Source organism: Manis pentadactyla, chromosome 7 (assembly GCF_030020395.1).
Source record: "Manis pentadactyla isolate mManPen7 chromosome 7, mManPen7.hap1, whole genome shotgun sequence".
Lineage (NCBI taxonomy): Eukaryota > Metazoa > Chordata > Mammalia > Pholidota > Manidae > Manis > Manis pentadactyla.
The window spans coordinates 26,154,293-26,181,345 of NC_080025.1; the positions used below are offsets into that span (position 1 = coordinate 26,154,293).

General features: G+C 45.5%; 1 pseudogene; it reads left to right on the top strand.

Moving 5' to 3' along the window:
* The window catches only part of LOC118935672 (ADAMTS-like protein 3), a 99,831-nt pseudogene that overhangs the window by 51,033 nt on the left and 21,745 nt on the right, over positions 1–27,053 (top strand).

Genomic DNA, 27,053 nt, shown 5'->3' on the forward strand with positions numbered 1-27,053 from the left:
TCTAAGTGCGGTGGTGATTGTGAGGATAACCTGAGATATTGGGTGTAGGGACACCCAGCAGACAGACCCTGCCCACCCTCCTGAGGAAAAGCCCACCTTCCTCTGCCTGTGTGTTCTTTAGCTTTACATTTTCCCTCTTTTAATTGTCTGGCTCAATTAAATGGTAGGATTTAAAAAATATCTTAACTAACACAGCAGGTCGTCCTACAGGCCTCTGAGGGTAAACTTAAATGTTGCCCCAAACCCCCAGAAAAGGCTCAAGAAAAGAGAGAAGCCCCGCTCTCCAGGGTCTGCAGAGCAGCAGAGGCCCAGGTCCAGCCACTGTGCCCCCTCCCTCGGCCGGGCTTCCAAGGAGCTGGAGCTGCTGCCGTGGCTGGGACTCTCCTCGAGCTGGGTCGCCCTGCAGGCAGGGCCTGGACCGAGGGGCAGCTGCCTGGGTGTGGCGTCCTCCCAGGCTGCAGCGGGGAAGGGGGGATGGAAGTCTTCCCTGGGGAGCTTTGTGCGCAAAAGCTTTGCTGTACTTATGCTCCTATGTCCGCGTGGAGTAGGAGAGGCCCCAAGACGGCTTTCCTTCAGGAGTTCCTCTGGGTCTGGGTCAGGCCTAGCAGAAGGCCTCTGCGTAGGCTGGTGGGTGGGCAGCATCTATCGCGGTCACCCAGCTAAGCCCCAGCAGCGCAGTCGGGCTGCTCCCCGCTGTCAGAGGTGAGGCGTCCGGTGCCCGTCTCCGTGAAGCTGGGACAGAGCTGCAGGGAGGGGAGGCCACAGCTTCCTGCAGAGAGCTCTTGGCACTGGAATGCTTTGTGTCCTTACTGCACTGAGCGTGACACAGGGACTAGCCAAGGTGGCGTCTCTTCCTACAAGCTGGGAGCTCATAAGTCAGGAGGAATCTTAAGTCCGCCACCCAGACTCAAGGAATCGCCATCTGCATGCCAGCAGGGTCCCCAGGGGTAGCGAAACAGTTCCGGTTTGAGAACATTTCCCAGGCCGCCCCTCGTCCTCCTGTGTCCGAGCTAGGAACGGCCTGGGAAATGACTTCTTGGGGCAGGTGCTGCTCTCCCTTGAGGGCAGAGGCAGGAACAGGAGGGGCGGGAGTGAGCAGGGGCCGTGGTGGGGCCAGGCACTTTGCTTCTGTGTGCAGCCAGGGAGCCCCCAGAGCCCCCCAGGGTTCTGACCCAGCACGCTGTGCTGCTCTAGGAACAAACAGTCCTTCACAGTTCCACCTTGGGTTCTGGAACAAACTCTTCCTACTGGCCTTGCAGACACGAGATGGGGGGACACCCCCTGTTCATTTTCTCTGTGAGCTGGTGAACCTGGGTGGCTGGTTATTCCACAGAAGTGACACCTGTGGCTGGGTTTTTCTCATTCCTGCCTTAGTTCCTCAGCTCTGGTCATTGTCCTCCAATCCCGGATCCAGCTCTAAGCTTCCCCCCTCTGTGAAACCCTCCATGCCCTGAAATCATACAGCATTTCCCAGCCTTAACTCACAGTGACCCCAGTCTTCATTGCATTTCAATGGAGAGCTACTTCCTGACCGTTCGTACAGTCTTCCCATCTGGCTTATGGTGTCCCTGAGGCCAGTGCCTCTGAGATTGCTGACAAGTCCTTGGGCCCAAGAGAGCTCTGAGCGGGTAAGCACTCTTCCTCAAGGGTCCTTACAAGCTCAGGAGAAAGGCAGTGGTACTGGAGTGGTGATCTTTAGACAGGCTCAGGCCTGCTGACCAGGACGAAAGAACCATTCCTTAGAGCCAGAGGAAACTGAAGAGAAGGTCACCCACCCGAGCAGGGCTGGACCTGCCGTAAGTCCGTTTCCTAGGCAACCATTCTCAGGCAAGAGCAGGCTGTGCATGCTCCAAGGGTTCAGCGTGAACACGATCAACACGTTTCCCCCTCCCAGGCAAGGCCTGGTCTCCAGAAAACCAGCTGGAAGAGCCGGTGTGTGCACACTCACGGGGAGGTAGAGCCGGCCTCGACCTTGGAGACCAAAAGCCTCCATTCAGACTTGGGTGCAGCCGACACGCGCTGCCCAGCAGCTCGGGCTTCCTACCTGGTTCAGCTTTTCTCCTGTGAGCAGCAACTTCACTGCAGAGTAGCTTTGTTACGTCAGGGACGCTGGTGCCAAGCTGCCACCCTCTCAGCACTTTCTGCTGCGCTAGTCTCTCTGCCATAGGATGGCTCACTCGGGGCAGCTGTCCATCTTGGGGTCCTCTATACGGGCCCTCCCGCACTCCCACCCCCTCCCACCCCGGAACTGGCCACTAACCCGGGACACAGAGAGGCTGAGGGGTCACACCAGAATTTCCGTTTTCCGCAGAACCAGCCCTCTAGGCCAGTCGCTGGAAAAGTCCCCTTTCTGGGACACTAGCTCAATTCATGGCATGTTTGGGCTTTATTCACTTGCTGCCTCATTAGATTTCCTTGATACCTTAAACCTGAACCACGTCTTAGGCAGAAAGGACCCTTCAGCTCTTACACTGCTTTTCAAATTTAAAGAAAGGAGCATTGACTTACATGGGGCAGTCTTCCCAAACGGTGTGTTTCTGTGACCCACATACCACCTGCAGCCTGTTTTGTGGCCCCATCTCTTGAATGAAATCCAATAACTTTCCTCATCTATTCTCTGCACTTTGATGGAGCATTTGGCCATTTTGTCTCCCTTCATCTTTCTCCTTTTTGGTATTTCTTGGTACTTCTTAGTTGCACCAAGACTGCATCTTTACAACTGGTTCGTATTCTCTCAAATCTCCAAGACTCAATATCTGACCCTCTCATTTCTATCCCTGAATTTTTAATTCCCTGCACAGTTGATTCTGTGTCCTGACCTTTTCTCTAACTTCTACAAGTGATCCTCCATCTCCAGGAACAGACTCTAACCTTTAGTTCAATACCACATCCTCAGCTCTCTGAAGGGGACCCTCCTCATCATGGGGAAGCGTAGGGATGTCCTCCTCCCAGCCCGCCGGCCCTGTCACTCCCCATCACTGTCAGGGCACTACTATCCATGTAATCGTCTCTGACTTCTTCAACTCTTGTGTTCAGTTACCTACACCTGCCAGCTCGTCAGTTCTTAAAATACATCCATATGCTAAGTACAAAGGAAAAGCTCTCTATAAACGACAAATTTCAAGGAGAACAGCTCAAGGTATATCCTGGACACAAGGATTTCCAAATATGGCATACTAATTTTCAATAGAATGATTAATTATGACTCACAAAGTAATGTGTTGGAGCCGGCTCATACTAGCTTGCAAGAGCCAACTGTGGTCTCTTTCTCTCGTGCTCAGTGATATCAGACTGATAGCTTGAAACCAGCCATGATTGGAGGATGTACACCAGGGGCATTGGCCAGTGTTATAATCAGCTCACTCCCCAAGAACTTGTAAAGCATTTACAGCACACAGCTGCATGAAAGGGCTCCACACACACTATCTTATTGATAAGACAGTTTCAGTTTATTGATGGTACTTAGAAGGAAAATGCACTCAAGAAGTTCCAAACTCTGGACTCTTTTTTACAAAGCCTAAGAACCTTGGTTGAGCTTCTCTAAGGTTTTTTTAAAATCTTTATCTTCATACTTGGTGTCTGGTAGAGCTAGGACATATCTGATTTCTAGATGAAGATCCATTCTATCAATCATTATCCTGAAGAGTTAGTTTGGTCTTACCCAGCGTGTTTGATCCATATGCATTAGCTCTGTTCAGATATTCCTTGTGTGAATAAAAGAATATTCCAGTTTTCAAGGTTTAGTCTAAAGCCTTCCTTTTACTCTTTTTTTAGGTAGTATTAATTATGAGTTTCTACTACTAATCACTATGTAGATAACCACTCTTTTACTTGAATAAGTGTCTTTCTAGATGCAATCTGAGAGTTTACTCTTATATTCAACCCATTCAGAATATACCCAGTGTATTCAGGTCCTCACACTTCTCCCTGTTCCACTTACTTTAAACCTTGCACAGACATACACACACACACGCACCTGAATACATCTCATTTTCTCAACTGGATTGTAGCTGCCAGAGGGGACAGGCTCTCTATGCATGTGTGTGTCTCCCACTTGGTGCTTGGCAGATACTTGTTGACAGATGAAAAAAGACCTCTAAAGCTTCTCCTAAACCAAATCTTGTCATTGCCACAGCCCTTGAAGCCACTGACACTCAGCCAGCAGACATTTACTGAGACAACCCAGAATAGTCTTCAGTGAGTTCCCAGTTTGATGAGACAGACGGATGAAAACTTGTGTAAAAAGCCAAATAAATGTCCGTCCACAGAACTGTGTGAAAATCGAGGGGAAACAGTTGTCTGTCGGGTCCCCAAAAGTGTCATACAAGATGCAGCTTGAGATAGATACCGTGGTAGATAAGAATAAACTGTTTACAGTAGTTCCTTTAAAAATGGTTAGGAGCCTTCCAGGGAAGCAAAATCATGATGGCAGCATTGTTGTTTACTATCCTCAAATCCCTCACTAAAAATAAACAAGCAACAGGAAACAGAGCAATTAGGGTTGTCAAAGGAAAGGAAAAACACGCAAGTAACAACTTGCGCAAAAGTGATACTAGTGAGGCCAAGCCCTATGCAACAGGAGAGACTAGCCGCTAGGCAGAGATTAAAGGAAGAGAAAGGGTCAAGAATCCTGAGACAGAGAATCACTAATAAATGCTACCACAGGACACAGTCCTACTCCGAACAGAGCCCTCAGCAAGTAGAGCTGAGGCTAAACAGTCCAGGACACAGTGTGCGGCTGAGGGCAGCCCAGGTCCGGCAGACCCACCCGGGGAACTCAGGAAGGTCAGAGGGCACCAGAGGGGATCACATCCTATGCTCCGAAGAAACACCCAATAGAACCTGCCGGAATTACAGCCCAAGCTTAGAAGGAATGCAGGTAAAGGAACGGGAATGCTCAGACCCTTGGGCCTGGAGGAGTCCAGAAGGTACAGCTCTCAGAACTGTGGAGAAAAGGGGTTTACAAATGATTCTCCCATTCATAATAGGGAGAAAAAGTCAAATGTTTATCATTAGAAATGGCTTTTGAGTGGAGATCAGCAATGATTTACTCCCTGTTACATCAACAAAAATAGTTAACAATGGTAGTTTAATAAAAAGTGGACATTAATTTTTCTTGTGTGGGAAATTCCTAGATGATGATTTGACTTGTTAAAAAAGCAACTCGTAATTGGGTGAATGATAATTTTAACTTATTTGTTCAAATACTTACAAAAAGCTTTTCTCTGTATGGAAAAATATTAATAACTAGGGCTTTCTGTTAAAGATGACAACAAAGGCATTTTTAAAAATTCCATTCCCTTCCTTTGAAACTCAACAAAAAACCCACAAAGAGAATGAGAGAGAGGGAACACTCTGTCTTCAGTGAACAATGAAATAGCCACAATCCCAAACTATAAATTAGGAAACCCACCAGCCAGAGACCATAAAATCTGGACCAGAATGAGAGGGAATGCTGAGATCTGACAGACCCTCCCCCAGGGGCCGAGTGGGGTATAGATTTCCCTGGGAAGAAGTGTGACAGTCCTGGAAGTGACAGTTCTTTGATTTCAGAGACCAGATCGAGGACAAAGCACTAGCTGCCCCTGGGGACGGAGCTGTCTAGCAGGACGGGGGGCCGGAGCTGACGGAGGAAGCACCTCTCAGGCCTCCTGGCTCCAGGCTGCGGAGATGAGGTGGTGGGCAGGAAGGGGGGTGGCAACTGCCAGGTTATTACGCTGTGAGCCAGGCGTGTCAGAGGTTCTTCTCTGAGTCACACCACCCATGTGAGTGCCCAAATCTGAAGAGAGATGTGGGCAAAAGAAAAAAGAATTTGGTGACAGAGTTGAAGACAATGAACACAGGAAGTGCCCAGCTCACTGCTCACCACCGTGTGATTCACAAAGTGCTGGCTGCATTCGAAGCTCAGCATAAAATCTATGCACCCAAACCGAGGGGGAAATTGAAGGGGAAAGGAGCAGGAAGCAAGAGTCACGTGCACAACATCACATCACAAAGATATCACCCAGAGTGACGTTTCAACAAATAGGCTGTGTTTCCGAGGCAATTACAACTCTGGTGTCTGGGGGAAGAGCGGCTTCACAGTGAGGTTTGAGTTCAAAAAGAGATTATAAGTCAACAGAAGGAGATGACCAGCCAGGGAAAAAACCTGAAAAGAATAAGTTAAAAAAAAATAATGTAATAAAAATTATATTACAAGCAACAACAACAAAAAAAACGACTGTAAACAGATATGGTGCACAAGCTGGAATAACTCCCATAAAATGAGACGGAAGGGAGTAAACATGTCGAATTGGTTTTTAGAAACAGTGATGGACATGAAAGACAGACAGATAAGCATCACTGATATTTGTGAGAACGAAACAGGTGGAACAAAGAATGTTCAGGGATGATAAAGGGGAATTAACTTCCCCTAACAGGAGCTTTGATCTGTGAGTCATCACGGCGTACCATGCCCCAAGAAAGGTGACCCACTACACAGCACGCTTCAGGAGCTGAGCTTCATGGAAGAAGATTCCATGGGCTTCTGAGCAGGGAAGGGCAACAACAAAAAGCCCCTGCTTGGCCTCACACATTACCCAGCATTCAGTGCATGAAGGCAGCGGGACGGGGTCTGCATGCTCGGAAGGGAAAGGAAGTGTGACCCACAGATCATCTCTTCATCTGGGCTGCTCTTCATGTCGAAAGGCAACAGAGAGGTGGTCGGAGAACGCATTCCCATGAGCCCCTCCGGGAAAGCCAAGGCCCTTCTTTGCCCCCCGCAGGGCCAAGAGACTGAAGGAGAAGGAGGGCATCCAGGCACTACAGGCGCTGGCGAGAACGATGGGAGCTGAGCACTGAGGTCGGTGCAGGACAGAATTAAGACTCGTCCATCAGGAGTTGCATTTCAGAGCAGTGTAAATATCAGAAGCCTTGCATCATCTAAAGAAGAGGATGGAAACTAACTGGAAGTTGGGGGGTGTTGGGAGGAAATGCAAAGGTGCTTGTTTCCTCATCCTTCCCGGTAGCAAGTGTACACTTTGCTAAGTCAAGATACGTCATTAAAAACAACTACCTAAATCTCTGTTTGGTTTCTTTTATCTTCTCTTAACTTTAGAGGGTTCTTTGGAGAATTACTCACTTGGGGGGAGAAAGAGAAAAGATGTTCCACAACCTAAAAATCTTAGTTTCTTTTTATCTAATTCACCTAATAAAATTGCATTAAAATTGTTAATTAAAGTTGCACATACATGAAATGATCATCAAGTATCTATTGCTATACACACACTGGTTATCAAACATTAATGTTATGAGTAGCAGTTTGGGTGATTTTTTAAAAAAATGTTATACTTTTTTATTTCTTGAATTGTTCATGGGTATGTTTTGTTTTTATTCAAAAGCAAAGTCATTTTGCAATATAAGTAAATTCAATATCAAAAGTAACAGTGCCCAAAGTGAGCCATGGCAGGAAAGTCCTGGAAACTAATTAAAGAAAGACGAGGTGGAAGGAAGGGAGGGCAGGGGAGAGGAGAAGAGAGGAGAGCCCCCCCAGATCCTGAGGGACTTTCGAGCCTGGGAAGCAGCTTGCTTATTGGCACCCCCTGTATAAAACTCTCCCGCGTTTCACCATCTGAGACTTGGCTGTTGCCGGCCAGGTGTGTGGCTCACGCTCCATCTAACTGTTGCACAATTCTCCTTGCAGTGTTCTGTGAGCTGTGGTGTCGGAACCCAGCGAAGAGAGCAGGTGTGTCAGAAGCTGACAGCCAAAGACCGGCTTTTTCCCCTGAGCGAGAGGGTGTGCAGGGACCTGCCCACAGCCCCCCTTGTAAGGTCTTGCCAGATGTGCCTGCGTGCAGGAGTAAGTATGTGAAGTTCCTGCTTCACCGGATGCGCGGACTCTGTCCATCTTGTCCCAGTGGCTTCGTTTTCCACAGCAGCGCATCTAATCTGTGGGTAAAGCAAATCAGACAGAGCTCAGAATTGTTTAAAGCGGCAAACAGCACAACATTGAAGACCAAGATGTAGTTCTCTGAAGAGGCAGTTTTAAGGGACGTTCACTCACTTAAAAGATGCATCTTCTAGGTTTCCTCGCTTGGATTTATACTTCTTCATATCCTTTAATTTACCATCATTTCTTTTATTTAGAATTCACAAGCATTCCTTGTAGGACTGAAGCCGATATACCTTCTGGTTTACTTTGCTAAAGATATATTTGGATTCATTCTATTAAAAATAGAAGAGTTAAGTATGTTTAAGTACTTAAATACTTTTCTTATGTATAGTCTGAAACCAGCAAGGATGTGAATACGAAATAATTTTGGTTTTAAAAATAATTTGGCCCCTTCCTCAACTAATTTTAAATAATAAGCTTAGTATAAAGAATCAAAATTATGGCTTCATTATATACAAAAGCTACTATGCGTGTAGCATTCGACTGTATTTTCAATACACATGACTATGTATTACAGGTGCATATGTATGTTTCAGGTAGGAAGCTGACAGGTGAGTTGAGGGCCCTACAGCCACTGAAAATAAAGCAGCAGAGTGGTGGCAGGAGGTGTGGCAGAGTGGTGGGGACAGGCACATGAGGAGCACACCCAGTGTCTGGGTCTGTTTTCCTGTTTTGTTTTTCACTGTCTTTATTTATTGGTAAAAAATAAACAAACATTAATTCCTTCAGGTCCCCTCCTGAGCTTACGATAAGAAAAAAAATCAGAAATTAACAATTATTTTAAAGTTGCTTAGGAAAAAAATACACATATACGTATTATATACACATATAAAATCTAAGTTTGCCAACAACTTTCCTGGAAAATCTCACAACACAAAGTAAAAAAAACAACAATAGCTTAAAAGAATTGCTAGTATTTATTGTGTGCTTACTGTATGGAGTTCCTTGCATGTGTATTAACCCACTTGACCCACACACAGCAAGACAGACATTATCCCCATTTTGAGAGGAGGAATCACGGCTTAGACAAGGTCTGAGACTTCACTGAAGGCCTGTAGCTGCCAGCTGGATCCCGTGGCCTGTTGGACCACAAGTCCGTCTCATTCCTGAGCCCGTGTTCCTCCCCGCCTCTCTGCTGACTCATGGATGATGTTAACTTTTTTCTCTGGGAATTCTTTGAGGACAGATTTTTAAAATCTTGAGATCCCCCAAACTGGAGATTCCACGTTTTATGATGTTCTGGAATTCAAGAATATTTGTGGCGTATGGCACGATATGATGCTGTGCCAGCTGCTTATCTGTCTGAATTTTATTAATTGTGGACATTTGCCTAGCAGGGGAACGAGAGCATAAACTGCCTTAAAGGAGAAGTAATTACTTAGAAGTAAGATTGGAGCTTCCTCTAAAACAATCACAGAATCACATGTGGGAATACATTGTGATTATTCGGGCATGTGGTACAAGATGAAATTATAAATTATTATGGCATGCAGTGGAGAGCCAGAACAAAATTGCGAGTTTTAGGGAGAAAAAAAATAAAAAGAAGGAAAAAGGCTGCCGTATTTCTTCTTTACCCCACTGCACCCCATTCCCTAGTCAGTCAGCTTTCATGATGATGACCTTTCTAACACCCTGAGGACCTTCTTCCCAACATTGTCAATTCACGGACCCCCATCACTGTGGCACGGTGACCCCTTAGAATTCCCCATTGCTTGGCACTCAGAAATAATGTCCTGCTCTTCACCTTCCCCCACTGCAAGCCTGCCTATCTCTTTAATGCCTGTCTGTGACCTCTGGTTTTCCGACCCTGTGGTCCCTAAGCTCTCTGTTCTTACACTAGACACCACTCCTCTTAGCTGGCATTCTCTGGTCACTCGTGTATCCAGTTCGGTAGGCAGATGCTTTATGCCCTTCCTTGGCCCACCACTCTGATTGCCCTTCATCTTTGAGCTGATACTACTTTTTGGGTGATTTTTGTTTGTTGCTTGGTCCCCTGGCCTGAGATACTAAGATTTGCCAAAGGATTAATACCACCATGCTGATCAGACACACGGCATATTTATGCTGCCCAGCTTAGCTGGACAGTATCTGTTTTTTCCTATTGCCTAAGAATTCCCTAGAAATCCGCCATAGCAGCTGTGTCCTAGTTACTGCACTGACATCTCTTTGATGAACTTGTCTTTTAGTCTAGTAGGAATATCAAGGCTGTGTGGTGTAACGTCCATCTGCTTTTCTTATGTCTTCACCTCAAATCTACCTACTCTGCTTCCCAGACTGGACATGTATGGTATTGATTATAGGCCTAATCCCTCCATCACTGAAGGGCATCTGAGGACAAGAAAAACCAAGTCCAGCCGTGCTGTGATCTCTATTTCTTTTAAAGCTCCACTTCTAGGGACGTGTCTCAATCGGTGCCTTGGGTTTAAGGCACCCTCTTTGGAGGAGTGGATTCCTTGATCTTTATTTTGACCATTTGGGTGTGCAGTGGGGGGAGGGCAGGTAGCAGTGATGTTCTAAGCACCATACAGTCCAGCTGAACCCCTGCCAGCCTCACCCCAGATAATCCCTGCCTTCTCCCACCTCAGGCTTTTTTTTGCCATTTGCTTGAATTATTTCCTCCACCCTATCTAGTGACTTACTTACATCTCCCTGTTCTTGAAAGGCCTCCACAAGCCCCACCATCCCCAGCCGTCTTCCTCAGTTGCCCTTTATCTCTGAAGGGTCATATAACACTGTGGTCCAGCTGACTCACCTGAGTTCAAATCCCAGTTCCTCCAAGACCTCGTCCTGTGATGTTAAGCAGGTTATGTAGTCCCTGCAAGTCTTGGTTTTCTCATCTATAAATGGGCTTAGTACATGCACCTGCCTCATAGGATTGTTCTGAGAAAAAATAACCTATAAAGTGTTTAGAAACAGTACTAGGCACATACTTAAGGCTCAAAAACATTAGTTATGTTGATGTCACCACCTCTCTCTAAGACCTTGTATAGCTGCAAGACAGGATAAAATGTAGTGGGGTAACTTGTGATACATCTTCTGTACCCGGCTCAGTGCTGTACCCTAAGGATAGAGGCGTGTCTATCCTGCCTGGGCGTATGGCCTTCTCAGTGTCACAGGATAGCATTTCTTTGTTAATTCATTCAGCAAGTATTCCTCAGAGGCCAGTGTGTTTTAGATGTTGTGATACAAAATTAAAAGACACATTCTCTTGTCTCTAAGAGACAAGTTCAGTGGGAGATAAATATGATAACCAGGAAGGGTGCCGTGCCATTGGTGCCGTTACTGGATGAGAGGGTGGCGGTCAGCGCCCCTGGGGGTGGGGGGCTGGGAAAAGCTTCATGAAGGAGGAACCCTTGAGCAGCGTTCTGAAAGATAAAGAGTCCGTTCATCAGGCCCCTGGGAGGGAGGGTTCAGGAGAATGTGGGAGAGGAGAGCAGGGACAGAGGCAAGGGGCAACAAATGAGTCGTATGTTTGGGGAAATTGCAAGGAATTCCGTAGGGCCAGAACACAGGTTCAGGATGGGTTATGATAGGAGAACGCTTGAGAAGTCAGCTGTAGAAGATGCAGAACCCCAGGCTAAGGAGTTTAGACTTTATACAAGAAGGAAATGATATGGTCTGCTTTTATTTTGGTTTATTTACTCTGTACAGATACATGCTGTACAGATGTACTGTTTATTTACTCTGTACAGATACATGCTGTACAGATGTACTGGATAAATATGGGAGTGTAGGCAGTGAGTCTGGCTAAGGGAATCCGGCCGGGTCCAGGGGAAGAGCGTGAGGAGAGGAGCAGTGGGGATGAATTCTAACCGTGTTCCCAGGGTCTAATCTGAGCATACGATGCCTGACTGGAGTTGGGAGCTGAAGACTGAGACCGTGGTGTGCTTGGAAATGTCTAGTGGCCAGCGGTGGGGCAGGCGGGAAGGGGGAGAGGAAGCCGTCATTTGCTGTCTCTGCCGATTTCTGTGGTGCAGGTTCTCCCATCAGGGCTGATTTGGGGCTACCAGTGTGACAGCACTGAAGCTGGAATAGACACCGACCGTCTCACGCCCGTGAGCCGGAGCATAGGGCCACACCCCGCAGGGCAGGGCGGGGTCCGGGTGCCTTCTGGGTTCTGCTTGAGGAAGCTGGTGGAAAGTGATGCCATGAACTCCAGGGAGAGGAGGATAATTGGGAAGGGATGGGGAGACAGAGATAATGTGTCTAGATTACAATATTCTAAGCTTGAGGTTGCTGGAGAAGATTTCTAGTAAGCGGTGGATGATTAGGTCTGGAGCCCCAGAGGGAGGCCCGGGCTGCACAGATAAACTTGGGAGGCATCAGCCTGGAGATGAGTTACAACCACAAGATCGTCAGGGAGAAGTTTAGTAGTGCAAGAAGAGAGAGAGACGAGGTGGCCAGGACTGACAGCTGAGGGCCGGGAACGGCCCAGGGCAGTCCAGACAGGGGCAGCCATCACCAAGGTCCAAAAGCAAGCAGGGTGGGGGCTTCTTCGAAGCAGATGACGAGGGCACTGGAGGGAGGCGTGCACTTGTCACCGGGGGCCATGGGCGGCCTTTCCCAGAGCCCTCCGCAGGGCGCTGTGGGCAGAGGCTGGCTGCCCTCGGCAGCAAAGTGGGCAGATGCCCCTTTCAGGCCCAGGACAGCGTTTGCTCCAGCATCTCCCAGGCGGCTCAGCCTCCGCACTCCTTCTGCGGGTCCCCACAGCCTCCCCTGCAGCCAGCCACCCCACTTCCTCTGCCTCTGGCCCCAGACAAGCCTGAAGGAGGCCGGAACGGTGCCGGTGGGAGGGGTGCATCCCACCCTGCCAAGCGGCATCCTCAGAGCCGGATTCTGGGGCGCGGGCCTCCGGCGGGGTGATGGAAAGGCAGACAGGCCAACAGGCCTATTCGGAAGTGGCTTGAGTCAAGTGCTGGTGAGACCAAGTGTAAATGCCCGGCCCAGGTGGCGTGGGGCAGAAACCTGGCACCAAGATGTAACTGTGGCAGGGACATGACTGGAGTTAGGACAGGACACAAGCAAGCAGGGAGCTGAGGCAATTGCCCTACATAGCCTTGAGCACCTAGAACTGGCCTTTAGTGGGTACGGTGGGCTGGCCCAGAGGCCCAGTAGGGGGACATCCAGAAAAAGATCTTGTCATTTTCTAGAAGAGCCCGAAGATGTTGCATTTCTCACATCCAGCATGGTGGGCCAGGTGGAGGGTTGGGCTGGTAGCCCCACATTGCCCCCAACGCCTGCAGGACGAGGCGCCTGACCACCCCGCAGAGCGCCTGACAGCCCTGTCGTGTCAGGCTTGGCCAGCATGGCACTTAGGGGCACGTCCAGATGCAGGAGGAGGCCATCGCCCAAGAACTGTGTCTGATGACGCCATGCTGCAGGCACTGCTCTGAAGGCACTCGCCGGGGTCCCAAGAGAGGGACTGGCCCGGGCTGTGGAGCTGTGCAGCCTGGCAGGCCCTGAATCCCAGGCCACGCCCCAGGCACACCTGCTGTGAGCTGCTCTGTATTCTGCATGAGCAATTGCACTTAAAGTGGGGTGGAGATGCAGCCAGAGGAAGCAGCTGGCTTCTCATGGTGCACCTAGCCAGTTGGCAGGTTCTTCACTGTGGCTGAAGCCTGCCTGCCATCTGCAGACTCCCCAGCTGCCTCAGGAGTCAGGGTGCCATCTCTGTGCTTGAGGCCTGGGCACCAGGCTTACAGCAGCCTCAGGTCACCCTCCGGCTGAGCCAGTCAGCCAGACAAGTGTCTTCATTCCCCACCTGGGCTTCTGCACCATCCCAGTAGGATCAGAAACACTCAGGCTATGACCTCATCCTTACCAGCCATGGCTACCGAAACTGTGTGTGTCCACACGTTCCTCAGCTGCATGGATTCAGAAGCCTGATCTCAACCCCATTTGTATTCTGATTTTGAAGAATGAGTTTCAGAGCCATCCACATGCACATCGATCTTCTCCATTGTCCACCACTGAGGGGCCAGTGACCCCACAGCGTGTTCATCTGGAACCTTTTAAATCATAATTAAGAGATCTCTATAGTAGATAATACACATGTATGTGTAGATATTATGGGTAATGTATTTATGTATATTTTGAGAATTCTGGTGCCAGGCTGCACACACACACACACACACACATATATACATACACACATACCCTGCCTTACGACAACAGGCCACTTAGAAGTATGTATAAAATGTAACCATATCAGCAGATATTCTAAAATTCTAATTCTGAATTCTAAAATTAGAATCAGGTATGCAATAAAAAAGGAGCCAGACAAGGCGAATGCATGATTATGTCTTGAATTTCACAGTCATGTACATGTGGGCACAAATCTGGCCCTAGACTAACCAACAGCAATAGCTATCTTGGATAAGGCAGCCTGGCCAGTGTTCATTGGACAGGACATGAAGTAATCACTCGGAGCAGATCACAATGATTCCTGGTGCTACCCAGAGAGAGAGCCTGCTACGGTCTTACCGAAGACCCTGCGGTTGTAAAGACTTTGGCGGGTTTGCAGAGAAAACACTGCTCCTGTTTATGTTCCCTTCCGTCTGACCAGCCGCATCCCATAAACTTTCTTTCAAGCAAAAGAAAGTGGGTCAGGAACACCTCTCTCTCTACTGTGGCTTAATCCAGTGGTAATTCGGGGGGCAGTGGTTCCCAAACCTTGCTGTGCATTTCAGCCACTGGGTGCTTTAAGAAATTCTGATGCCAGGCTGCACTCCATTAATCAAAATTTGGATCCACAGCATTGAGATGAAAAAAGTAGTAATATGCAGCAAAGTTTGGGAGCCTCTGCCTGGAGCACCTGTGGTTGGAGGTGCTGTTGGACCTTTGCACACCAGTGTATCCAGACTGGGGTTAAAATATGGAACTCCTTCCCAAAGGCTTGCTAGGTAGCTTCTGCCTCAACCCCATGACTGTCTTGCAGCTGCTTAGGCCCCCTTCCCGGAGCTGCCTGACATCCCTGTAATCTAACAACGACGGGGGGAACACTCAGAGAAGCAGTGTTTCAGCAAGATCCGCTCCAGGGCCCCTTCAGCACCTGCTCTGGCTGATGGTGTCCTTTGCTGTGCGCATTGTTGTTTATTTTGCACAGCATCTCTGTCTTTGATAACGGATGAACTACAAATTTACCAGGGAGTCCTCCATCATTTTTTTTTCCTGCTTTTGGTCTCTGTTGAACAACATAAGTTCAAAATTCTATGCTATCAACTAAAAAGAAAATCTATATGCCTTAACTGGCTGGGGTGAGCTTGACATCCTTTGTGGAGACTCCATATCCAGTAGGGAAACGTGCACGGTGGGAGATGTGTGCACAGCAGGAGACGTGTCACCAGCTCCACTTAGATGAGCCCAGGGAGTGTCCCCAGGCAGAACTCTGGATGAGAGGCCTGCCTACCAATCGCATGTCTATGGAATTTACATGTAAACTCGTGCACTTGTCCTTAACCAAGAACATTCTCTGCCATGGAAATTATGGGTCTGCCCTGCTGTCTTCCTGAACCTACTTGCACCACCACACCCTGGCAGGCAGCCGACCCTCTAGCGCTTGTGAGCCCCCCAGGGGGACTCCAGGAGTTGTTCTGGAAAACCCTAACACCCCTACACATGCTGTTTATAGCTAGCACCTGTGTGCTCCAACCAGGAGGACCTGCAACTGGGGTTCCCCAAGGTAGCGAGGCCCCCAGGAGCTTGATTTTGTGAACCCAGCAATACCTTTGATGTGAGCCAGCGTCTCCTCTCCCTGGTGCTAGGAGGCCCTCTGGGCCTGTCCCTCAACTGCCCACAGACCTAAGCACATCGTCAAATAGGAACCAGACTTCACCCCCGTCACTCCCAGCCCCTCACTGCAGAGCCACCCAGAGCATGCTGAGGCCTTCCTGCAGGCGAGCCGTGGGGGTGCAGCCTCTTCTCCTGCCGACGGGATCCGAGGAGGGTCCGCGTTGGCTCTAGCCCGTTACCTGGAGCAGATGCCCAGGAACAGCAGCAGCCAAGCTCACCTCTGAGTCTGCCTCAGGTTGCCCTGCTGCGTGTTGGCTGGGCCTGCCTGTCAGCTGTCAGGGGTCGCGGCCACCACATCTGAGCCTGTGAGGGACCCGCTACTGCGCTGTGCACTTAATGCAAATAATCACAACCCAGCTTCCCCTGATGGAGGGGATAACATTACCCACAGTTCACAGGTGAGAAAACTGGGGCTCAGAGAGGTCGAATGACTGGTCCAAGCAGCAGAGCTGAGATGCACACTCAGATGTGTCTGGCTTCGGAGGGCCTGTGCTGCCTCTTCTGCGGTCCCTTACCTGCTGGTCAGCCTTGTCCTCCTCTTCACGAACTCCGAATGCATTCGCCCCTTCCCTATGCTCGCTGACTCCCTCTTGACCTGGTGTAGCTGTGGCCAGGCCAGGCCAGCTCGGTCCTCCCTGCCGGACGGCAGAGACACCCATGCCAGGCAGCCCCCACTGATGGAAGTACTTAACCTCAGGCCTCCAGGCTTTGTACAGCATCATACATGTTTTCGTGTAGTTCAGTCAAACGTGCATTCTTTGCTGCTAAAGACTAGGTAGTTGAGGAATTTACCCATCCAAGGATGTAAACCATTATTCATGTTTTAGTACTCAAATGTTTTAAAAGAGGAAAAGAAGATACATTTGTTGACATAGATCAGCCCTGGAAGATTGCTGTCAAGAAGTTTTCATTATTGATATGTTTGCTTGTGTTTTCTTTTCTCTCCTCTTTTCCTGTAGAAATGAAACCAGAGGTCAAGGTCAAACTTGGTGAGCAGGGCCCTCAGATCTTGGGTGTCCAGAGAGTCTATATTCAGACGAGGGAAGAGAAACGCATCAACCTGACTATTGGAGGCAGGGCGTATTTGCTGCCCAACACGTCTGTGATTATTAAATGCCCAGTGCGATGATTCCAGAAATCTCTGATCCAGTGGGAAAAGGATGGCCGCTGCCTGCGGAACTCCAGACGACTCGGCATCACCGAGTCACGCTCGCTGAAGATCCACAGCCTCGCCACCCCCGACATCGGCGTGTACCGGTGCATCGCGGGCTCGGCATGAGATACGGTGGTTCTCAAGCTCATTGGCACCGACAACCGGCTCATTGTACCCCCAGCCCTCAGGGAGCTTGGGAGGGAGTATCCCGGGCTGGGCCATGAAGAAGCCAATGGTTTGGAAGCCACGTGGCATAAGATGAGGCAAATGTGGAGTAACAAAAACGAGCTTTACCTGGACCACGGCCAGATCAACAAGCAGCCTTTCTTGAGCGCTCTGTTGGGCCACTGCAGTGATTCTGCAGGAAACACCGACTCCTGGGAGTCTGGGAATAAGCAGTTTGGAGCAGCCGTTAAGCAGGGAGCATACAGCATGGATGCTGCCCAGTTCAACGAGCTGATAAGAAACATGAGCCAGCTCCTGGATGCTGGAGGATTCAGTGACGACTTGGCCTCGCAGCTGATCTACCAGCTGGTGGCCCACTTAGCGAGGGCACAGCCAGACCCCATGCGGTGGAGGGGTACCCACGGGGAAGTGCCCCTCGCAGCCCAGCTGAGGGGGGCACAGGAAGTGTGCCCCAGAGCTCCAGTGGGAGGCACTCCAGCAAGCTGACCTTCAAGCCACAGGGGCCCGCTCTTGTACGGCAAAGTCAGCCCTCCTTGGTCTCATTTAATAGAAAGGCCACTTCAAGGATTGGCGGGATGGTTTACATTACAGAAAGGACGGAGGTCGTCAATATACTGTGTGAGCTTGTTACCCCTGGGCGGGCCAAGGACGGAGAACCCATACATCCCTCAGAAAAGTGAGTGAAGTAAGAGTTTTTGGGATACCTTCTAGATGGTTCACTCTGTGATACTTTCTTAATGATGTTTGCAGCTTCCTTGAAAATATTTTCAAGTTCTTTCTTCTAAGAACGTGTTTCCAACAGGATTATTTGGGAAAGAAACTCCAAAATGTTAGGATGTGCTTATCATAAATGCACTGGAATTTGTGAAGTTAAACCACACTGTCCTGTCCCAGTCACTCTCCTGTAGGTGTGACACAAGACTGGGTATGGGAAGCCTGAGTTAAAGCATGTGTAGACACTGCAGAGCATTCAGACAAAATCCGTACAAGGCCATTAGGAAGTAACACATCTGCAGTGATCCTATATCAGGTAGGAACTGCAAATTGGAATTCACAGCCCTTCCAGGTCTGGGACACCAGGCCCCTCATTTGAGCTCCCATCAGCTCCGTGAGTTGGGCAGGGCAGGGGTTAATTGTTTTCTGATGAGGTCATTGAGAAACAGAATCACATGCTAATTCATGGCCAGTCAGACCCAGGCACCATATCTCCTGAACACCCGCAGTAATGTTTGAATATCACACAAGGCCTGAGTAGAAAGATCTGGCATCTGAAGGAGTTTTTTATACTGTGCAATTTTTTTTTTCATAAAATCCAAAAATAAGATGGTAAGGCTCTAAGTTTTTTGAGATGTTTGAAACACAGTATTAAGTCATTCATTTTATTGTGTTCTCTGTATCGGTGCAAGAATATCACATACTCATTTTACATAAAATAACGGTGGATAACAGAAATTTGAATTCACATTTGCATTCTCTATTGCCTCTAAATCTTGCTGTTGTGCACATAGGACTGGAGATGCTTTGCTTTCTTTTAATTTGCATTTAAGCAGAAGCTGTACTTTCTCTGCCTCTAGGGACTGTTAAGAGACACAAACAGAACCGCAGATGTGAAATTGTTTGCAGACCATCAGGTACTTTAGAAATGCAGGTTTTATTTTTGTCACGCCTTTTGTACATTGAGCCCAACATGTGAAACATCAGAAGGAATCTAGGTAAAAGAAATCTAGGTAAAATTCAATTTTTTATAGTAAATTATTAGGCTATGTCTTAGAATGAAAATGTAAGACGAATCTCATTTAAAAATTTTTTTGCCCTGGAACTTTGAACACAATATGTAATGAAGTTTTAGAAGTGAAATAAACCTTCCAGATCAACAAGCTTAGCAATTCTCAAATCTTGGATCTTAGGACCTGTTTAAAGTTAAAAAGGGATTGAGAAGCCCAAAGAGCTTTTGTTAATGTGAGTTACATCTATTGATGCTTATCATACTGGAAATTAAAACCAAGAAACATTTAAAATATCTGTTTATTAAACTATCTAGAAATAACAGTAAGTAGCCCATTACATGTTCACATAAATTACAGTTTCTGAAAAGTGATATTTTTAAAGATTTACTGATAACAATGGCATTGTTTTACATCTTTGTAAATCTCTTTAATGCCTGACTTAATAAAATACAGCTGGGTTCCCATAAATGCTTCTACACTCATCTTCCATGTATGTTGTTTCAGTTGAGATTCTAGAGAAAATTTGGCTTCATACAGATACGTTAGTTGGAAAAAGAAGGAATATTTTAATAGCCCCTTCAGATAATTGGCTATTCTTTATTACTACACTAAAACTGGACAAATGGTAGTATCTTATAGGTTTATTGGAACGTTCAATCTGAGACCATATAATTTTGACACTCTGTTACAATGAAATCTATTGTTTTATCTTGAACTTTCAATGGATCTTTTACCTATATAAATTTTATGACATTGGGCATTGGGCATTTGGAAAATATTGGCTGAGTTATATAGCTCTTCCAAATGTTGACACATTTAATTATTCAATGTAAAAAATACACATATTCTTTAACATCTACCCATCTCATCTCATCAGAGAAGCCTCTGAGTTTTGGAAAGTTACCAGACTCACACTGGAGGATACAAATTTCCCAAAATTTGATTTTTACTTGAAAGCTTGAATTTTATCACAGTCAACAAGTACTGTCAGATGTTTTCCTTGAATTGTCCAGCTCATTTTCATTCATCTAAAAAAAACATCTGGCTTTTATACCCAAGTCGTAGTAATCATAGTTTATCTGTCATTCTTTCAAGTCGAAAAAAAGCAACTAGTTCAGCTACCAGTTCACACTGTCACACCGACATACTTAGGCTTGCAGAAGGGCTGTGTGTGTACACACAGAATCTTAGAAACATCTGCACTCGAGGGCTCAGATTTAGTAAAACTAATGAGATTTACTGCCTCATTAAGGACATCCTTAGGGAAAACTGGCGTGTTTGTTTTTACTGCGAGCCTGTGGTGGTCAGGAATGCAGGGACTTCTGGGGCCCCGAGGACCCACTGCTTTGGTTCCTGCTGTCATGCCAGCAGTTTCTACCTCTGCTACTCTTACTATCGGTGCAAATGTCAGCACCACAAAAATGGCAAATGATGCCTTATTATTGTCAGGAAAATAGCCTTGGCCTCATGGCCCCCCGTGGTCCATGCCCCACCCTAGGAAGGCTGCTCAACAATTTCACTTTATAAATGGTGAGGAAACAGAGGCTGAGAAAGGTAAGTGATCAGCTGACCTATGGCCGTAGTAGAACAGGGATGAGCTAGGCCGTGGTCACTTCAGGTAAATGTTTGTTGAAGTCAGTTGATTTTAAAAACTTTGACTTGATCAAATGGAATTAACACTAGTGTCCGAGGCTGAGACTCCTGGAGGTTTTATATAAAGAAGTTTTGACATGGTACCACCTACTCAGATGTGTTTCTGCCATACTTTAAGAATCAGCCACTTGATATCTGAAGCAATTCCACAGGGCCATTAAAAGTTCTTGTTTTAATTTTTAAGAGGAAAAAAGAAAAGATCCATTTTCATTTCCATTTTTTTTCAAGCTTACCTAAGTCATTCAACTTATGCTTAATATCTTTTATGTAACAAAGGTCCTCACTTATAGATATATTTTTCTGAAATAAGTAAGTGTATTTATTTTTCTGAATCTCACAAAGCTTTCCAATTGAAGCAATTCAGAAATGTAATTATGTTTCTGAGAGCCTGTATCCAATAAGAGGAAACCATATAGACAAGCATGTTTTGATGCCAGCTGAGTAAGAAATCTCAGGAAGGGAAGGTGGGTGGGTCCCGGGGGCTGGTGCCGATGGAATGATCAGCTCTGTTGTTACTTCAAGATTAAGGTTGTGCAGCAGAGGCCAAGGTCAGATCTCTGTAAGAACTCCCCACACTGGTTCTCCAGCCCAGGGACCCATCCAGGCTACATACCAGCGTGGCTCCCCCTGGCAACGAGGGTTGCTGTGCTCAGCTATTCCTAACCTCAGTGATTTCTCACTGCACTGTAAAATTGAAGCCTACAAAATAAAGGCATTTTCTGAGAATTGCCAAATGATACAACATATATACGAAATGATTTGAGAAAACATTTTAGTGTATTGTTTTTTTCTAGTTACTAGCTACACTTTTGTTCTTTTTTTTTTAGATAATTATTTTTTATTGAAGGGTAGTTGACGCACAGTATTACATTACATGAGTTTCAAGTGTACAACACAGTGATAAAACATTTATATACATAATTCTAGGTTCCAGCTATCACCCTACCAGGCTGTTACAATATCTTGACTATATTCCTTATGCTATACATTACATCCCGGTTACTAATTTATTTTACCATTGGAAGTCTGTCCTTTTTTTTTTTTTTTTTTTTTTTTTTGTGAGGGCATCTCTCATATTTATTGATCAAATGGTTGTTCACGACAATAAAATTCTGTATAGGGGAGTCAATGCTCAATGCACAATCATTAATCCACCCCAAGCCTAATTTTCGTCAGTCTCCAATCTTCTGAGGCATAACAAACAAGTTCTTACATGGAGAACAAATTCTTACATAATGAATGAGTTACATAGTGAACAGTACAAGGGCAGTCATCACAGAAACTTTCGGTTTTGCTCATGCATTATGAACTATAAACAGTCAGTTCAAATATGAATACTCATTTGGTTTTTATACTTGATTTATATGTGGATACCACATTTCTCTCTTTATTATTATTATTTTTAATAAAATGCTGAAGTGGTAGGTAGATACAAGATAAAGGTAGAAAACATAGTTTAGTGTTGTAAGAGAGCAAATGTAGATGATCAGGTGTGTGTCTGTAGACTATGTGTTAATCCAAGCTAGACCAGGGCAATAAAACATCCACGTATGCAGATTTCTCTCAGAACGGGGGGGTGAGGTTCTAAGCCTCACCTCTGTTGATCCCCAATTTCTCACCTGATGACCCCCCTGCGACTGTGCCTGTCTTAGGTTGTTCCTCCCTTGAGGAATCTTACCCGTCTCTGGCTAACCAGTCATCTTCCGGGGCCATACAGGGAAATGTGAAGTTGGTAAGTGAGAGGGAAGCCTTATTGTTTGAAAAGGTTAGCTTTTTACTTCTTTGCATATTTATGCCCTGTGGCTTCTATGCCCAGCATTTGTCTTGAGGTATCTTTACCACTTGGAGGAGTTATGATACTCGGTAAATTTGATATGAGGCACGAATTCTATTTAAGGGTTGTAATTAGGAAGGAAGAAGAAAAGCTATAGAAGTATCAGGCGGAAGAAAACATGGGAAGATCGATTATTTCTTTGACAAATCTTCTTGTAGAGTAACTTCAGCATGTATAGGTTTTAAGCTACTACTTAAATTGCGCACACACATTAACATAATAGGAGTATAGTTACATAACCAAAGCATATCTGTAATTACCAGCCATCTCCAGTGAAACCAAGAAAACCACTTAGGCACCTTAGGCATTTGTGAAAACTTATCTATGATATGGTGGATATTGTCCAACTGAACTTGAACAGTCTGAGAGAAATCAGACAAATTAAAACAACCCATTCCTGGGGACTGTTCACATGCCATATGTTCTTTTAACAGTAAATAGTCTGTAGTTGTAAGAGTTTGGAGCGCTACAATTTGCACTTCTCCAAATTCTTGGTTGAGTTCCAACAGTATAGATCCAGTCAAATTTGTTGTTTTACTGTATGCACAGGCCAGCTTAGATATCTCCTTCCTCATTCCCATGGCAAGTCCAGGAACTGGTGGGATGAGTGCATCTACAGCTGTAGCAGTGCGTGGATCTTTGTTGGGGTTTTTTGATGATCATCTTCTGGCATGAGTCTTCCAGAGAGTGCAGATGTTGGAAGTTCTTTTTCATATCGTATCTTAGTTCATTTTCGGGGTAGCCCAATTAGGCTTTGATCCTCTGTATAAACACAAACAGACCCTTTGCCTACACTTTTATATGCCCTTTACACCCTTGTGTAGAACTCGTTGGAGGTTACCACACAGGAACTGCCCTTTTTTTTTTTTTTTTTTGCTTTGTTTTTGGTATCACTAATCTACACTTACATGACGAATATTATGTTTACTAGGCTCTCCCCTATACCAGGTCTCCCCTATAAACCCCTTTACAGTCACTGACCATCAGCATAGCAAAATGTTGTAGAATCACTGCTTGCCTTCTCTGTGTTGTACAGCCCTCCCTTTTCTCCTACCCCCCCATGCATGTTAATCTTAATACCCGCCTACTTCCCCCCCCTTATCCATCCCTACCCACCCATCCTCCCCAGTCCCTTTCCCTTTGGTAACTGTTAGTCCATTCTTGAGTTCTGTGATTCTGCTGCTGTTTTGTTCCTTCAGTTTTTCCTTTGTTCTTATATTCCACAGATAAGTGAAATCATTTGGTATTTCTCTTTCTCCGCTTGGCTTGTTTCACTGAGCATAATACCCTCCAGCTCCATCCATGTTGCTGCAAATGATTGGATTTGCCCTTTTTCTTATGGCTGAGTAGTATTCCATTGTGTATATGTACCACATCTTCTTTATCCATTCATCTATTGATGGACATTTAGGTTGCTTCCAATTCTTGGCTATTGTAAATAGTGCTGCAATAAACATAGGGGTGCATCTGTCTTTCTCAAACTTGATTGCTGCGTTCTTAGGGTAAATTCCTAGGAGTGGAATTCCTGGGTCAAATGGTAAGTCTGTTTTGAGCATTTTGATATACCTCCACACTGCTTTCCACAATGGTTGAACTAACTTACATTCCCACCAGCAGTGTAGGAGGGTTCCCCTTTCTCCACAGCCTCGCCAACATTTGTTGTTGTTTGTCTTTTGGATGGCAGCCATCCTTACTGGTGTGAGGTGATACCTCATTGTAGTTTTAATTTGCATTTCTCTGATAATTAGCGATGTGGAGCATCTTTTCATGTGTCTGTTGGCCATCTGTATTTATTTTTTGGAGAACTGTCTGTTCAGTTCCTCTGCCCATTTTTTAATTGGGTTATTTGTTTTTTGTTTGTTGAGACGTGTGAGCTCCTTATATATTCTGGACGTCAAGCCTTTATCGGATGTGTCATTTTCAAATATATTCTCCCATACTGTAGGGATCCTTTTTGTTCTATTGATGGTGTCTTTTGCTGTACAGAAGCTTTTCAGCTTAATATAGTCCCTCTTACTCATTTTTGCTGTTGTTTTCCTTGCGCGGGGAGATATGTTCAAGAAGAGGTCACTCATGTTTATGTCTAAGAGGTTTTTGCCTATGTTTTCTTCCAAGAGTTTAATGGTTTCATGACTTACATTCAGGTCTTTGATCCATTTTGAGTTTACTTTTGTATATGGGGTTAGACAATGGTCCAGTTTCATTCTCCTACATGTAGCTGTCCAGTTTTGCCAGCACCACCTGTTGAAGAGACTGTCATTTCACCATTGTATGTCCATGGCTCCTTTATCAAATATTAATTGACCATATATGTCTGGGTTAATGTCTGGATTCTCTAGTCTGTTCCATTGGTCTGTGGCTCTGCTCTTGTGCCAGTACCAAATTGTCTTGATTACTATGGCTTTATAGTAGAGCTTGAAGTTGGGGAGTGAGATCTCCCCTACTTTATTCTTCTTTCTCAGGATTGCTTTGGCTATTCGGGGTCTTTGGTGTTTCCATATGAATTTTTGAATTATTTGTTCCAGTTCATTGAAGAATCATAGGGATTGCATCAAATCTGTATATTGCTTTGGGCAGGATGGCCATTTTAACGATATTAATTCTTCCTAGCCATGAGCATGGGATGAGTTTCCATCTGTTAGTGTCCCCTTTAATTTCTCTTAAGAGTGACTTGTAGTTTTCAGAGTATAAGTCTTTCACTTCTTTGGTTAGGTTTATTCCTAGGTATTTTATTTTTTTTGATGCAATTGTGAATGGAGTTGTTTTCCTGATTTCTCTTTCTGTTGGTTCATTGTTAGTATATAGGAAAGCCACAGATTTCTGTGTGTTGATTTTGTATCCTGCAACTTTGCTGTATTCCGATATCAGTTCTAGTAGTTTTGGGGTTGAGTCTTTAGGGTTTTTTATGTACAGTATCATGTCGTCTGCAAATAGTGACAGTTTAACTTCTTCTTTACCAATCTGGATTCCTTGTATTTCTTTATTTTGTCTGATTGCCGTGGCTAGGACCTCCAGTACTATGTTAAATAACAGTGGAGAGAGTGGGCATCCCTGTCTAGTTCCCGATCTCAGAGGAAATGCTTTCAGCTTCTCGCTGTTCAATATAATGTTGGCTGTGGGTTTATCATAGATGGCCTTTATTATGTTGAGGTACTTGCCCTCTATTCCCATTTTGCTGAGAGTTTTTAACATGAATGGATGTTGAACTTTGTCAAATGCTTTTTCAGCATCTATGGAGATGATCATGTGGTTTTTGTCTTTCTTTTTGTTGATGTGGTGGATGATGTTGATAGACTTTCGAATGTTGTACCATCCTTGCATCCCTGGGATGAATCCCACTTGGTCATGGTGTATGATCCTTTTGATGTATTTTTGAATTCGGTTTGCTAATATTTTGTTGAGTATTTTTGCATCTACGTTCATCAGGGATATTGGTCTGTAGTTTTCTTTTTTGGTGGGGTCTTTGCCTGGTTTTGGTATTAGGGTGATGTTAGCTTCATAGAATGAGTTTGGGAGTATCCCCTCCTCCTCTATTTTTTGGAAAACTTTAAGGAGAATGGGTACTATGTCTTCTCTGTATGTCTGATAAAATTCCGAGGTAAATCCATCTGGCCCGGGGGTTTTGTTCTTGGGTAGTTTTTTGATTACCGCTTCAATTTCGTTGCTGGTAATTGGTCTGTTTAGATTTTCTGTTTCTTCCTGGGTCAATCTTGGAAGGTTATATTTTTCTAGGAAGTTGTCCATTTCTCCTAGGTTTTCCAGCTTGTTAGCATATAGGTTTTCATAGTATTCTCCAATAATTCTTTGCATTTCCGTGGGGTCCGTCGTGATTTTTCCTTTCTCGTTTCTGATTCTGTTGATTTGTGTTGACTCTCTTTTCTTCTTAATAAGTCTGGCTAGAGGCTTATCTATTTTGTTTATTTTCTCGAAGAACCAGCTCTTGGTTTCATTGATTTTTGCTATTGTTTTATTCTTCTCAATTTTATTTATTTCTTCTCTGATCTTTATTACGTCCCTCCTTCTGCTGACCTTAGGCCTCATCTGTTCTTCTTTTTCCAATTTCGATAATTGTGACATTAGACCATTCATTTGGGATTGCTCTTCCTTTTTTAAATATGCTTGGATTGCTATATACTTTCCTCTTAAGACTGCTTTTGCTGTGTCCCACAGAAGTTGGGGCTTAGTGTTGTTGTTGTCATTTGTTTCCATATATTGCTGGATCTCCATTTTGATTTGGTCATTGATCCATTGATTATTTAGGAGCGTGTTGTTAAGCCTCCATGTGTTTGTGAGCCTCTTTGCTTTCTTTGTACAGTTTATTTCTAGTTTTATGCCTTTGTGGTCTGAAAAGTTGGTTGGTTGGATTTCAGTCTTTTGTAATTTTCTGAGGCTCTTTTTGTGGCCTAGTATGTGGTCTATTCTGGAGAATGTTCCATGTGCACTTGAGAAGAATGTATATCCCGCTGCTTTTGGATGTAGAGTTCTATAGATGTCTATTAGGTCCATCTGCTCTACTGTGTTGTTCAGTGCTTCCGTGTCCTTACTTATTTTCTGCCCAGTGGATCTATCCTTTGGGGTGAGTGGTGTGTTGAAGTCTCCTAGAATGAATGCATTGCAGTCTATATCCCCCTTTAGTTCTGTTAGTATTTGTTTCACATATGCTGGTGCTCCTGTGTTGGGTGCATATATATATTTAGAATGGTTATATCCTCTTGTTTGACTGAGCCCTTTATCATTATGTAGTGTCCTTCTTTATCTCTTGTTGCTTTCTTTGTTTTG